We start from the raw sequence: 12155 nt of genomic DNA on the forward strand, positions 1-12155 counted from the left end.
ATTTCCCCACTACTGTGTGTTTCAAATCTAGGTGCATTTTCCAACTGCTGTGAGTTTCAAATCTATGTGCATTTTCCACATGCTGTGAGTTTAAATCTATTTGCAATTTCCCACTGCTGTGAGTTTACATGTAGATGCATATTCCCACTACTGTGAGTTTTAAATCAGGGTGGATTTTCACACTGCTGTGAGCTTTAAATCTAGGTGAATTTTCCCACTACTGTGATATTTAAATCTTGGTGCATTTTCCTACTGCTGTGAGTTTCAATCTAGGTGTAATTTCCCACTGCTGTGTGTTTCAAATCTAGGTGCACCTTCCCACTGCTGTGAGTTTTAAATCTAGGTGCATTTTCCCACTCATGTGAGCTTTAAATCTAGGTGTATTTTCCTACTGCTGTGAGTTTCAATCTAGGTGTAATTTCCCACTGCTGTTTTTTTGAAATCTAGGTGCATTTTCCCACTGCTGTGAGTTTTAAATCTAGGTGCATTTCCCACTGCAGTGAGTTTAAATCTAGGTGAAATTTCCCATAGCTCTGTGTTTCAAACCTAGGTGCATTTTCCTACTACTGTGTGTTTCAAATCTAGGTGCATTTTCCCACTGCTGTGAGTTTAAATCTAGGTGTAATTTCCCACTGCTGTGTGTTTCAAATCTAGGTGCATTTTCCCACTGCTGTGAGTTTAAATCTAGGTGAAATTTCCCATAGCTCTGTGTTTCAAACCTACGTGCATTTTCCTACTACTGTGTTTTTCAAATCTAGGTGCATTTACCCACTACTGTGTGGCTCAAATCTAGGTGCATTTTCCCACTGCTGTGAGTTTAAATCTATGTGCATTTTCCCACTACTGTGAGTTTCAAATCAAGATATATTATCCTACTGCTGTGAGTTTAAATCTATTTGCAATTTCCCACTGCTATGTGTTTCAAATCTAGGTGCATTTTCCCACTGCTCTGAGTTTCAAATCTATGTGCATTTTCCACATGCTGTGAGTTTAAATCTAGGTGCATTTTCCCACTACTGTGAGTTTTATATCAAGATGTATTATCCTACTGCTGTGAGTTTAAATCTATTTGAAATTTCCCACTGTTGTGTGTTACAAATCTAGGTGCATGTTCCCACTGCTCTGAGTTTTGAATCTAGGTGCATTTTGCCACTGCTGTGAGTTTATATCTAGATGCATCTTCCCACTACTGTGAGTTTTAAATCAGGGTGCATTTTCTCACTGCTGCGAGTTTTAAATCTAGGTGAATTTTCCCACTACTGTGAGATTTAAATCTTGGTGCATTTTCCCACTCCTGTGAGCTTTAAATCTAGGTGCATTTTCCTACTGCTGTGAGTTTCAATATTGGTGTAATTTCCCACTGCTGTGTGTTTCAAATCTAGGTGCATTTTCCCACTGCTGTGAGTTTTAAATCTAGGTGCATTTCCCACTGCTGTGAGTTTAAATCTAGGTGAAATTTCCCATAGCTCTGTGTTTCAAACCTAGGTGCATTTTCCTACTACTGTGTTTCAAATATAGGTGCATTTTCCCACTACTGTGTGGTTCACATCTAGGTGAATTTTCCCACTGCTGTGAGTTTTAAATCTAGGTGCATTTTTCCACTGCTGTGAGTTTAAATCTAGGTGCATTTTTCCACTGCTGTGAGTTTAAATCTAGGTGCATTTTCCCACTACTGTGAGTTTTAAATCAGGGTGCATTTTCCCACTGCTGTGAGTTTTAAATCTAGGTGCATTTTGCCACTGCTGTGAGTTTAAATCTAGGTGCATTTTTCCACTGCTGTTAGTTTAAATCTAGGTGCATTTTCCCACTACTGTGAGTTTTAAATCAGGGTGCATTTTCACACTGCTGTGAGTTTTAAATCTAGGTGGACTTTCCGACTACTGTGAGATTTAAATCTAGGTGCATTTTCCCACTCCGGTGAGCTTTAAATCTAGGTGCATTCTCCTACTGCTGTGAGTTTCAATCTAGGTGTAATTTCCCACTGCTGTGCGTTTCAAATCTAGTTGCATTTTCCCACTGCTGTGAGTCTTAAATCTAGGTGCATTTCCCACTGCTGTGAGATTTAAATCTAGGTGAAATTTCCCATAGCTCTGTGTTTCAAACCTAGGTGCATTTTCGTACTACTGTGTGTTTCAAATTTAGGTGCATTTTCCCACTACTGTGTGGTTCAAATCTAGGTGCATTTTCCCACTGCTGTGAGTCTTAAATCTAGGTGCATTTCCCACTGCTGTGAATTTAAATCTAGGTGAAATTTCCCATAGCTCTGTGTTTCAAACCTACGTGCATTTTCCTACTACTGTGTGTTTCAAATCTAGGTGCATTTACCCACTACTGTGTGGCTCAAATCTAGGTGCATTTTCCCACTGCTGTGAGTTTAAATCTATGTGCATTTTCCCACTACTGTGAGTTTCAAATCAAGATATATTATCCTACTGCTGTGAGTTTAAATCTATTTGCAATTTCCCACTGCTATGTGTTTCAAATCTAGGTGCATTTTCCCACTGCTCTGACTTTCAAATCTATGTGCATTTTCCACATGCTGTGAGTTTAAATCTAGGTGCATTTTCCCACTACTGTGAGTTTTAAATCAAGATGTATTATCCTACTGCTGTGAGTTTAAATCTATTTGAAATTTCCCACTGTTGTGTGTTTCAAATCTAGGTGCATTTTCGAATTGCTATGTGTTCAAATCTAGATGCATTTCCTCACTACTGTGTGTTTCAAATCTAGGCGCAATTTCCCATTGTTGTGTGTTTCAAATCTAGGTTCATTTTCCCACTGACCTGAGTTTTGAATCTAGGTGCATTTTGCCACTGCTCTGAGTTTACATCTAGATGCATCTTCCCACTGCTGTGAGTTTTGCATCAGGGTGCATTTTCACACTGCTGCGAGTTTTACATCTAGGTGAATTTTCCCGCTACTGTGAGATTTAACTCATGGTGCATTTTCCCACTCCTGTGAGCTTCAAATCTAGGTCCATTTTCCTACTGCTGTGAGTTTCAATCTAGATGTAATTTCCCACTGATGTATGTTTCAAATCTAGGTGCATTTTCCCACTGCTGTGTGTTTTAAATCTAGGTGCACTTCACACTGCTGTGAGTATAAATCTAGATGAAATTTCCCATAGCTCTGTGTTTCAAACCTACGTGCATTTTCCTACTACTGTGTGTTTCAAATCTAGGTGCATTTCCCCACTATTGTGAGGTTTAAATCAAGATGTATTATCCTACTGCTGTGAGTTTAAATCTATTTGCAATTTCCCACTGCTGTGTGTTTCAAATCTAGGTGCATGTTCCCACTGCTCTGAGTTTTGAATCTAGGTGCATTTTGCCACTGCTGTGAGTTTATATCTAGATGCATCTTCCCACTACTGTGAGTTTTAAATCAGGGTGCATTTTCTCACTGCTGCGAGTTTTAAATCTAGGTGAATTTTCCCACTACTGTGAGATTTACATCTTGGTGCATTTTCCCACTCCTGTGAGCTTTAAATCTAGGTGCATTTTCCTACTGCTGTGAGTTTCAATATTGGTGTTATTTCCCACTGCTGTGTGTTTCAAATCTAGGTGCATTTTCCCACTGCTGTGAGTTTTAAATCTAGGTGCATTTCCCACTGCTGTGAGTTTAAATCTAGGTGAAATTTCCCATAGCTCTGTGTTTCAAACCTAGGTGCATTTTCCTACTACTGTGTTTCAAATATAGGTGCATTTTCCCACTACTGTGTGGTTCACATCTAGGTGAATTTTCCCACTGCTGTGAGTTTAAATCTAGGTGCATTTTTCCACTGCTGTGAGTTTAAATCTAGGTGCATTTTTCCACTGCTGTGAGTTTAAATCTAGGTGCATTTTCCCACTACTGTGAGTTTTAAATCAGGGTGCATTTTCCCACTGCTGTGAGTTTTAAATCTAGGTGCATTTTTCCACTGCTGTGAGTTTAAATCTAGGTGCATTTTTCCACTGCTGTGAGTTTAAATCTAGGTGCATTTTCCCACTACTGTGAGTTTTAAATCAGGGTGCATTTTCACACTGCTGTGAGTTTTAAATCTAGGTGGACTTTCCGACTACTGTGAGATTTAAATCTAGGTGCATTTTCCCACTTCGGTGAGCTTTAAATCTAGGTGCATTTTCCTACTGCTGTGAGTTTCAATCTAGGTGTAATTTCCCACTGCTGTGTGTTTCAAATCTAGTTGCATTTCCCACTGCTGTGAGATTTAAATCTAGGTGAAATTTCCCATAGCTCTGTGTTTCAAACCTAGGTGCATTTTCGTACTACTGTGTGTTTCAAATTTAGGTGCATTTTCCCACTACTGTGTGGTTCAAATCTAGGTGCATTTTCTCACTGCTGTGAGTTTTAAATCTAGGTGCATTTTCCCACTACTGTGAGTTTCAAATCCGTGTGCATTTTCTTGCTACTGTGTGTTTCAAATCTCAGTGCATTTTCCCACTATTGTGTGTTTCAAATCTAGGTACATGTTCCCACTACTGTGAGTTTAAATCTAGGTACATTTTCCCACTACTGTGAGTTTTAAATAAGGGTGCATTTTCCCACTTGTGTGAGTTTTAAATCTAGGTGCATTTTCCCATTATTGTATGTTTCAAATCTAGGTACATTTTCCCACTACTCTTTGTTTCAAATCTAGGTGTATTTTCCCACTGCTGTGAGTTTTAAATCAAGGTGTATTTTCCCACTACTGTGAGTTTAAATCTAGGTGCATTTTCCGATTGCTGTGTGTTCAAATCTAGGTGCATCTCCCCACTACCGTGTCTTTTAAATCTAGGCACAATTTCCCATTGTTGTGAGTTTAAATCTAGGTGCATTTTCCCACTACTGTGAATTTTATTATCAAGGTGCATTTTTCAACTGCTTTGAGTTTTAGATCTAGCTGCATTTTCCCACTGTGTGTTTCAAATCTAGGTGCATTTCCCCACTACTGTGTGTTTCAAATCTAGGTGCATTTTCCAAGTGCTGTGAGTTTTAAATCTAGGTGCATTTTCCAACTGCTGTGAGTTTCAAATCTACGTGCATTTTCCACATGCTGTGAGTTTAAATCTAGGTGCATTTTCCACTACTGTGAGTTTTAAATCAGGGTTCATTTTCACTCTGCTGTGAGTTTTAAATCTAGGTGGACTTTCCCACTACTTTGAGATTTAAATCTAGGTGCATTTTCCCACTGCTGTGAGTTTAAATCTAGGTGTAATTTCCCACTGCTGTGTGTTTCAAATCTAGGTGCATTTTCCCACTGCTGTGAGTTTAAATCTCTGTGCATTTTCCCACTACCGTGAGTTTCAAATCAAGATATATTATCCTACTGCTGTGAGTTTAAATTTATTTGCAATTTCCCACTGCTATGTGTTTCAAATCTAGGTGCATTTTCCCACTGCTCTGAGTTTCAAATCTATGTGCATTTTCCACATGCTGTGAGTTTAAATCTAGGTGCATTTTCCCCCTACTGTGAGTTTTAAATCAAGATGTATTATCCTACTGCTGTGAGTTTAAATCTATTTGAAATTTCCCACTGTTGTGTGTTTCAAATCTAGGTGCATTTTCCAATTGCTGTGTGTTCAAATCTAGGTGCATTTCCTCACTACTGTGTGTTTCAAATCTAGGCGCAATTTCCCATTGTTGTGTGTTTCAAATCTAGGTGCATTTTCCCACTGCTCTGAGTTTTGAATCTGGATGCATTTTGCCACTGCTCTGAGTTTACATCTAGATGCATCTTCCCACTACTGTGAGTTTTGCATCAGGGTGCATTTTCACACTGCTGCAAGTTTTACATCTAGGTGAATTTTCCCACTACTGTGAGATTTAACTCTTGGTGCATTTTCCCACTCCTGTGAGCTTCAAATCTAGGTCCATTTTCCTACTGCTATGAGTTTCAATCCAGATGTAATTTCCCACTGTTGTGTGTTTCAAATCTAGGTGCATTTTCCCACTGCTGTGTGTTTTAAATCTAGGTTCACTTCACACTGCTGTGAGTATAAATCTAGGTGAAATTTCCCATAGCTCTGTGTTTCAAACCTACGTGCATTTTCCTACTACTGTGTGTTTCAAATCTAGCTGCATTTCCCCACTATTGTGAGGTTTAAATCAAGATGTATTATCCTACTGCTGTGAGTTTAAATCTATTTGCAATTTCCCACTGCTGTGTGTTTCAAATCTAGGTGCATGTTCCCACTGCTCTGAGTTTTGAATCTAGGTGCATTTTGCCACTGCTGTGAGTTTATATCTAGATGCATCTTCCCACTACTGTGAGTTTTAAATCAGGGTGCATTTTCTCACTGCTGCGAGTTTTAAATCTAGGTGAATTTTCCCACTACTGTGAGATTTAAATCTTGGTTCATTTTCCCACTCCTGTGAGCTTTAAATCTAGGTGCATTTTCCTACTGCTGTAAGTTTCAATCTAGGTGTAATTTCCCACTGCTGTGTGTTTCAAATCTAGGTGCATTTTCCCACTGCTGTGAGTCTTAAATCTAGGTGCATTTCCCACTGCTGTGAGATTTAAATCTAGGTGAAATTTCCCATAGCTCTGTGTTTCAAACCTAGGTGCATTTTCCTACTACTGTGTGTTTCAAATTTAGGTGCATTTTCCCACTACTGTGTGGTTCAAATCTAGGTGCATTTTCCCACTACTGTGAGTTTCAAATCCGTGTGCATTTTCTTGCTACTGTGTGTTTCAAATCTCGGTGCATTTTCCCACTACTGTGTGTTTCAAATCTAGGTACATGTTCCCACTACTGCGAGTTTAAATTTAGGTACATTTTCCCACTACTGTGAGTTTTAAATAAGGGTGCATTTTCCCACTTGTGTGAGTTTTAAATCTAGGTGGATTTTCCCATTATTGTGTGTTTCAAATCTAGGTACATTTTCCCACTACTCTGTGTTTCAAATCTAGGTGCATTTTCCCACTGCTGTGAGTTTTAAATCAAGGTGCATTTTCCCACTACTGTGAGTTTAAATCTAGGTGCATTTTCCGATTGCTGTGTGTTCAAATCTAGGTGCATTTCCCCACTACCGTGTCTTTCAAATCTAGGCACACTTTCCCATTGTTGTGAGTTTAAATCTAGGTGCATTTTCCCACTACTGTGAATTTTATTATCAAGGTGCATTTTTCAACTGCTTTGAGTTTTAGATCTAGCTGCATTTTCCCACTGTGTGTTTCAAATCTAGGTGCATTTCCCCACTACTGTGTGTTTCAAATCTAGGTGCATTTTCCAACTGCTGTGAGTTTTAAATCTAGGTGCATTTTCCAACTGCTGTGAGTTTCAAATCTATGTGCATTTTCCACATGCTGTAAGTTTAAATCTAGGTGCATTTTCCACTACTGTGAGTTTTAAAACAAGATGTATTATCCTACTGCTGTGAGTTTAAATCTATTTGCAATTTCCCACTGCTGTGTGTTTCAAATCTAGGTGCATTTTCCCACTGCTCTGAGATTAGAATCTAGGTGCATTTTCACACTGCTGTGAGTTTACATCTAGATGCATCTTCCCACTACTGTGAGTTTTAAATCAGGGTGCATTTTCACACTGCTGTGAGCTTTAAATCTAGGTGAATTTTCCCACTACTGTGATATTTAAATCTTGGTGCATTTTCCTACTGCTGTGAGTTTCAATCTAGGTGTAATTTCCCACTGCTGTTTTTTTTTAAATCTAGGTGCATTTTCCCACTGCTGTGAGTTTTAAATCTAGGTGCATTTCCCACTGCAGTGAGTTTAAATCTAGGTGAAATTTCCCATAGCTCTGTGTTTCAAACCTAGGTGCATTTTCCTACTACTGTGTGTTTCAAATCTAGGTGCATTTTCCCACTGCTGTGAGTTTTAAATCTAGGTGTCAGATGAACTCCTACTTTCTTCTAACTTCACCGCTGTTCCCCCTCTATCTTCAATACCTTCCTGCTCACCTTGGGGTATCCTTTCCGGTTCAGCTCCGAATCTCCTTTTCCAGACTTCCTGTTCTCTGGTATGATGATATGACCTACCCCGAGAGGAAGCCACCTTGCCCCTCGAACTCGGGGCAAAAGGGGGCCCCCGAACCGGGGTAGACCGGTGTAGGGGAAAAAGCCTAAAAGGCACAAAAAACCCCTTCTTTGCAGGTCAGTAGTGGTTCTGGTCAGGACTGCAGGGCATACCAGGAGTATTTCGTTAGCGAAGCTTGAGGGGTCCGCTTAATAGGGCAGAGGCAGGAGTGTCTACCTATGAGGGCAGAACAGTAAGCAGAGAAAGGAGCCAGTAGGGAACGCGACACAATGAGAGAGCATAAGAAGGAGATCCCAGTAGTCAATGAGGGAGAGAACCAAAGGGAGAGGACGAGGAACGGAAGGAGGAACAAGAGAGGGAGGAGAGAGGCAACAGGGGGAATGCGGTGGCGAAAGCCACGGAAAGGAAAACTGCAGCGTACCAACCCGGAGCCTGACGCGAAGGTTGCAACGCGCGGGCTTCCGGGTTGGGTGACGTTACATAGGCTCCACCGGGGAAGCGCGGAGAAAACTAGACCGCTGCATGTGGACGCCATCAGCGTGACGGCCAAATCAATGGCCGCCCCATCGCCAGCGTCTCCACAGCCGCCAACGGCGGCCGAGCGTGACACTAGGTGCATTTTTCCACTGCTGTGAGTTTAAATCTAGGTGCATTTTTCCACTGCTGTGAGTTTAAATCTAGGTGCATTTTCCCACTACTGTGAGTTTCAAATCCATGTGCATTTTCTTGCTACTGTGTGTTTCAAATCTCATTGCATTTTCCCACTACAGTGTGTTTCAAATCTAGGTACATTTTCCCACTACTCTGTGTTTCAAATCTAGGTGCATTTTCCCACTGCTGTGAGTTTTAAATTTAGGTGCATTTTCCCACTACTGTGAGTTTAAATCTAGGTGCATTTTCCCATTGCTGTGAGTTCCAATCTAGGTGTATTTCCCCACTACTGTGTGTTTCAAATCTAGGCGAAATTTCCCATTGTTGTGTGTTTCAAATCTAGGTGCATTTTCCCACTGCTCTGAGTTTTGAATCTAGGTGCATTTTGCCACTGCAGTGAGTTTACATCTAGGTGCATCTTCTCACTACTGTGAGTTTTAAATCAGGGTGCATTTTCACTCTGCTGTGAGTTTTAAATCTAGGTGGACTTTCCCACTACTTTGAGATTTAAATCTAGGTGCATTTTCCCACTCCTGTGAGCTTTAAATCTAGGTGCATGTTCCTATTGCTGTATGTTCCTACTGCTTTGAGTTTAAATCTAGGTGTAATTTCCCACTGCTGTGTGTTTCAAATCTAGGTGCATTTTCCCACTGCTGTGAGTTTCAAATCCATGTGCATTTTCTTGCTACTGTGTGTTTCAAATCTCGGTGCATTTTCCCACTACTGTGAGTTTAAATCTAGGTACATTTTCCCACTACTGTGAGTTTTAAATAAGGGTGCATTTTCCCACTTGTGTGAGTTTTAAATCTAGGTGGATTTTCCCATTATTGTGTGTTTCAAATCTAGGTACATTTTCCCACTACTCTGTGTTTCAAATCTAGGTGCATTTTCCCACTGCTGTGAGTTTTAAATCAAGGTGCATTTTCCCACTACTGTGAGTTTAAATCTAGGTGTATTTTCCGATTGCTGTGTGTTCAAATCTAGGTGCATTTCCCCACTACCGTGTCTTTCAAATCTAGGCGCAATTTCCCATTGTTGTGAGTTTAAATCTAGGTGCATTTTCCCACTACTGTGAATTTTATTATCAAGGTGCATTTTTCAACTGCTTTGAGTTTTAGATCTAGCTGCATTTTCCCACTGTGTGTTTCAAATCTAGGTGCATTTCCCCACTACTGTGTGTTTCAAATCTAGGTGCATTTTCCAACTGCTGTGAGTTTCAAATCTATGTGCATTTTCCACATGCTGTGAGTTTAAATCTATTTGCAATTTCCCACTGCTGTGAGTTTACATGTAGATGCATATTCCCACTACTGTGAGTTTTAAATCAGGGTGGATTTTCACACTGCTGTGAGCTTTAAATCTAGGTGAATTTTCCCACTACTGTGATATTTAAATCTTGGTGCATTTTCCTACTGCTGTGAGTTTCAATCTAGGTGTAATTTCCCACTGCTGTGTGTTTCAAATCTAGGTGCACCTTCCCACTGCTGTGAGTTTTAAATCTAGGTGCATTTTCCCACTCATGTGAGCTTTAAATCTAGGTGCATTTTCCTACTGCTGTGAGTTTCAATCTAGGTGTAATTTCCCACTGCTGTTTTTTTGAAATCTAGGTGCATTTTCCCACTGCTGTGAGTTTTAAATCTAGGTGCATTTCCCACTGCAGTGAGTTTAAATCTAGGTGAAATTTCCCATAGCTCTGTGTTTCAAACCTAGGTGCATTTTCCTACTACTGTGTGTTTCAAATCTAGGTGCATTTTCCCACTGCTGTGAGTTTAAATCTAGGTGTAATTTCCCACTGCTGTGTGTTTCAAATCTAGGTGCATTTTCCCACTGCTGTGAGTTTAAATCTAGGTGAAATTTCCCATAGCTCTGTGTTTCAAACCTACGTGCATTTTCCTACTACTGTGTGTTTCAAATCTAGGTGCATTTACCCACTACTGTGTGGCTCAAATCTAGGTGCATTTTCCCACTGCTGTGAGTTTAAATCTATGTGCATTTTCCCACTACTGTGAGTTTCAAATCAAGATATATTATCCTACTGCTGTGAGTTTAAATCTATTTGCAATTTCCCACTGCTATGTGTTTCAAATCTAGGTGCATTTTCCCACTGCTCTGAGTTTCAAATCTATGTGCATTTTCCACATGCTGTGAGTTTAAATCTAGGTGCATTTTCCCACTACTGTGAGTTTTATATCAAGATGTATTATCCTACTGCTGTGAGTTTAAATCTATTTGAAATTTCCCACTGTTGTGTGTTTCAAATCTAGGTGCATGTTCCCACTGCTCTGAGTTTTGAATCTAGGTGCATTTTGCCACTGCTGTGAGTTTATATCTAGATGCATCTTCCCACTACTGTGAGTTTTAAATCAGGGTGCATTTTCTCACTGCTGCGAGTTTTAAATCTAGGTGAATTTTCCCACTACTGTGAGATTTAAATCTTGGTGCATTTTCCCACTCCTGTGAGCTTTAAATCTAGGTGCATTTTCCTACTGCTGTGAGTTTCAATATTGGTGTAATTTCCCACTGCTGTGTGTTTCAAATCTAGGTGCATTTTCCCACTGCTGTGAGTTTTAAATCTAGGTGCATTTCCCACTGCTGTGAGTTTAAATCTAGGTGAAATTTCCCATAGCTCTGTGTTTCAAACCTAGGTGCATTTTCCTACTACTGTGTTTCAAATATAGGTGCATTTTCCCACTACTGTGTGGTTCACATCTAGGTGAATTTTCCCACTGCTGTGAGTTTTAAATCTAGGTGCATTTTTCCACTGCTGTGAGTTTAAATCTAGGTGCATTTTTCCACTGCTGTGAGTTTAAATCTAGGTGCATTTTCCCACTACTGTGAGTTTTAAATCAGGGTGCATTTTCCCACTGCTGTGAGTTTTAAATCTAGGTGCATTTTGCCACTGCTGTGAGTTTAAATCTAGGTGCATTTTTCCACTGCTATGAGTTTAAATCTAGGTGCATTTTCCCACTACTGTGAGTTTTAAATCAGGGTGCATTTTCACACTGCTGTGAGTTTTAAATCTAGGTGGACTTTCCGACTACTGTGAGATTTAAATCTAGGTGCATTTTCCCACTCCGGTGAGCTTTAAATCTAGGTGCATTCTCCTACTGCTGTGAGTTTCAATCTAGGTGTAATTTCCCACTGCTGTGCGTTTCAAATCTAGTTGCATTTTCCCACTGCTGTGAGTCTTAAATCTAGGTGCATTTCCCACTGCTGTGAGATTTAAATCTAGGTGAAATTTCCCATAGCTCTGTGTTTCAAACCTAGGTGCATTTTCGTACTACTGTGTGTTTCAAATTTAGGTGCATTTTCCCACTACTGTGTGGTTCAAATCTAGGTGCATTTTCCCACTGCTGTGAGTCTTAAATCTAGGTGCATTTCCCACTGCTGTGAATTTAAATCTAGGTGAAATTTCCCATAGCTCTGTGTTTCAAACCTACGTGCATTTTCCTACTACTGTGTGTTTCAAATCTAGGTGCATTTACCCACTACTGTGTGGCTCAAATCTAGGTGCATTTTCCCACTGCTGTCA

The sequence above is a fragment of the Ambystoma mexicanum genome, chromosome 13 (genome assembly GCF_040938575.1).
Source record: "Ambystoma mexicanum isolate Mex_15411 chromosome 13, UKY_AmexF1_1, whole genome shotgun sequence".
NCBI classification, from domain to species: Eukaryota; Metazoa; Chordata; class Amphibia; order Caudata; family Ambystomatidae; genus Ambystoma; species Ambystoma mexicanum.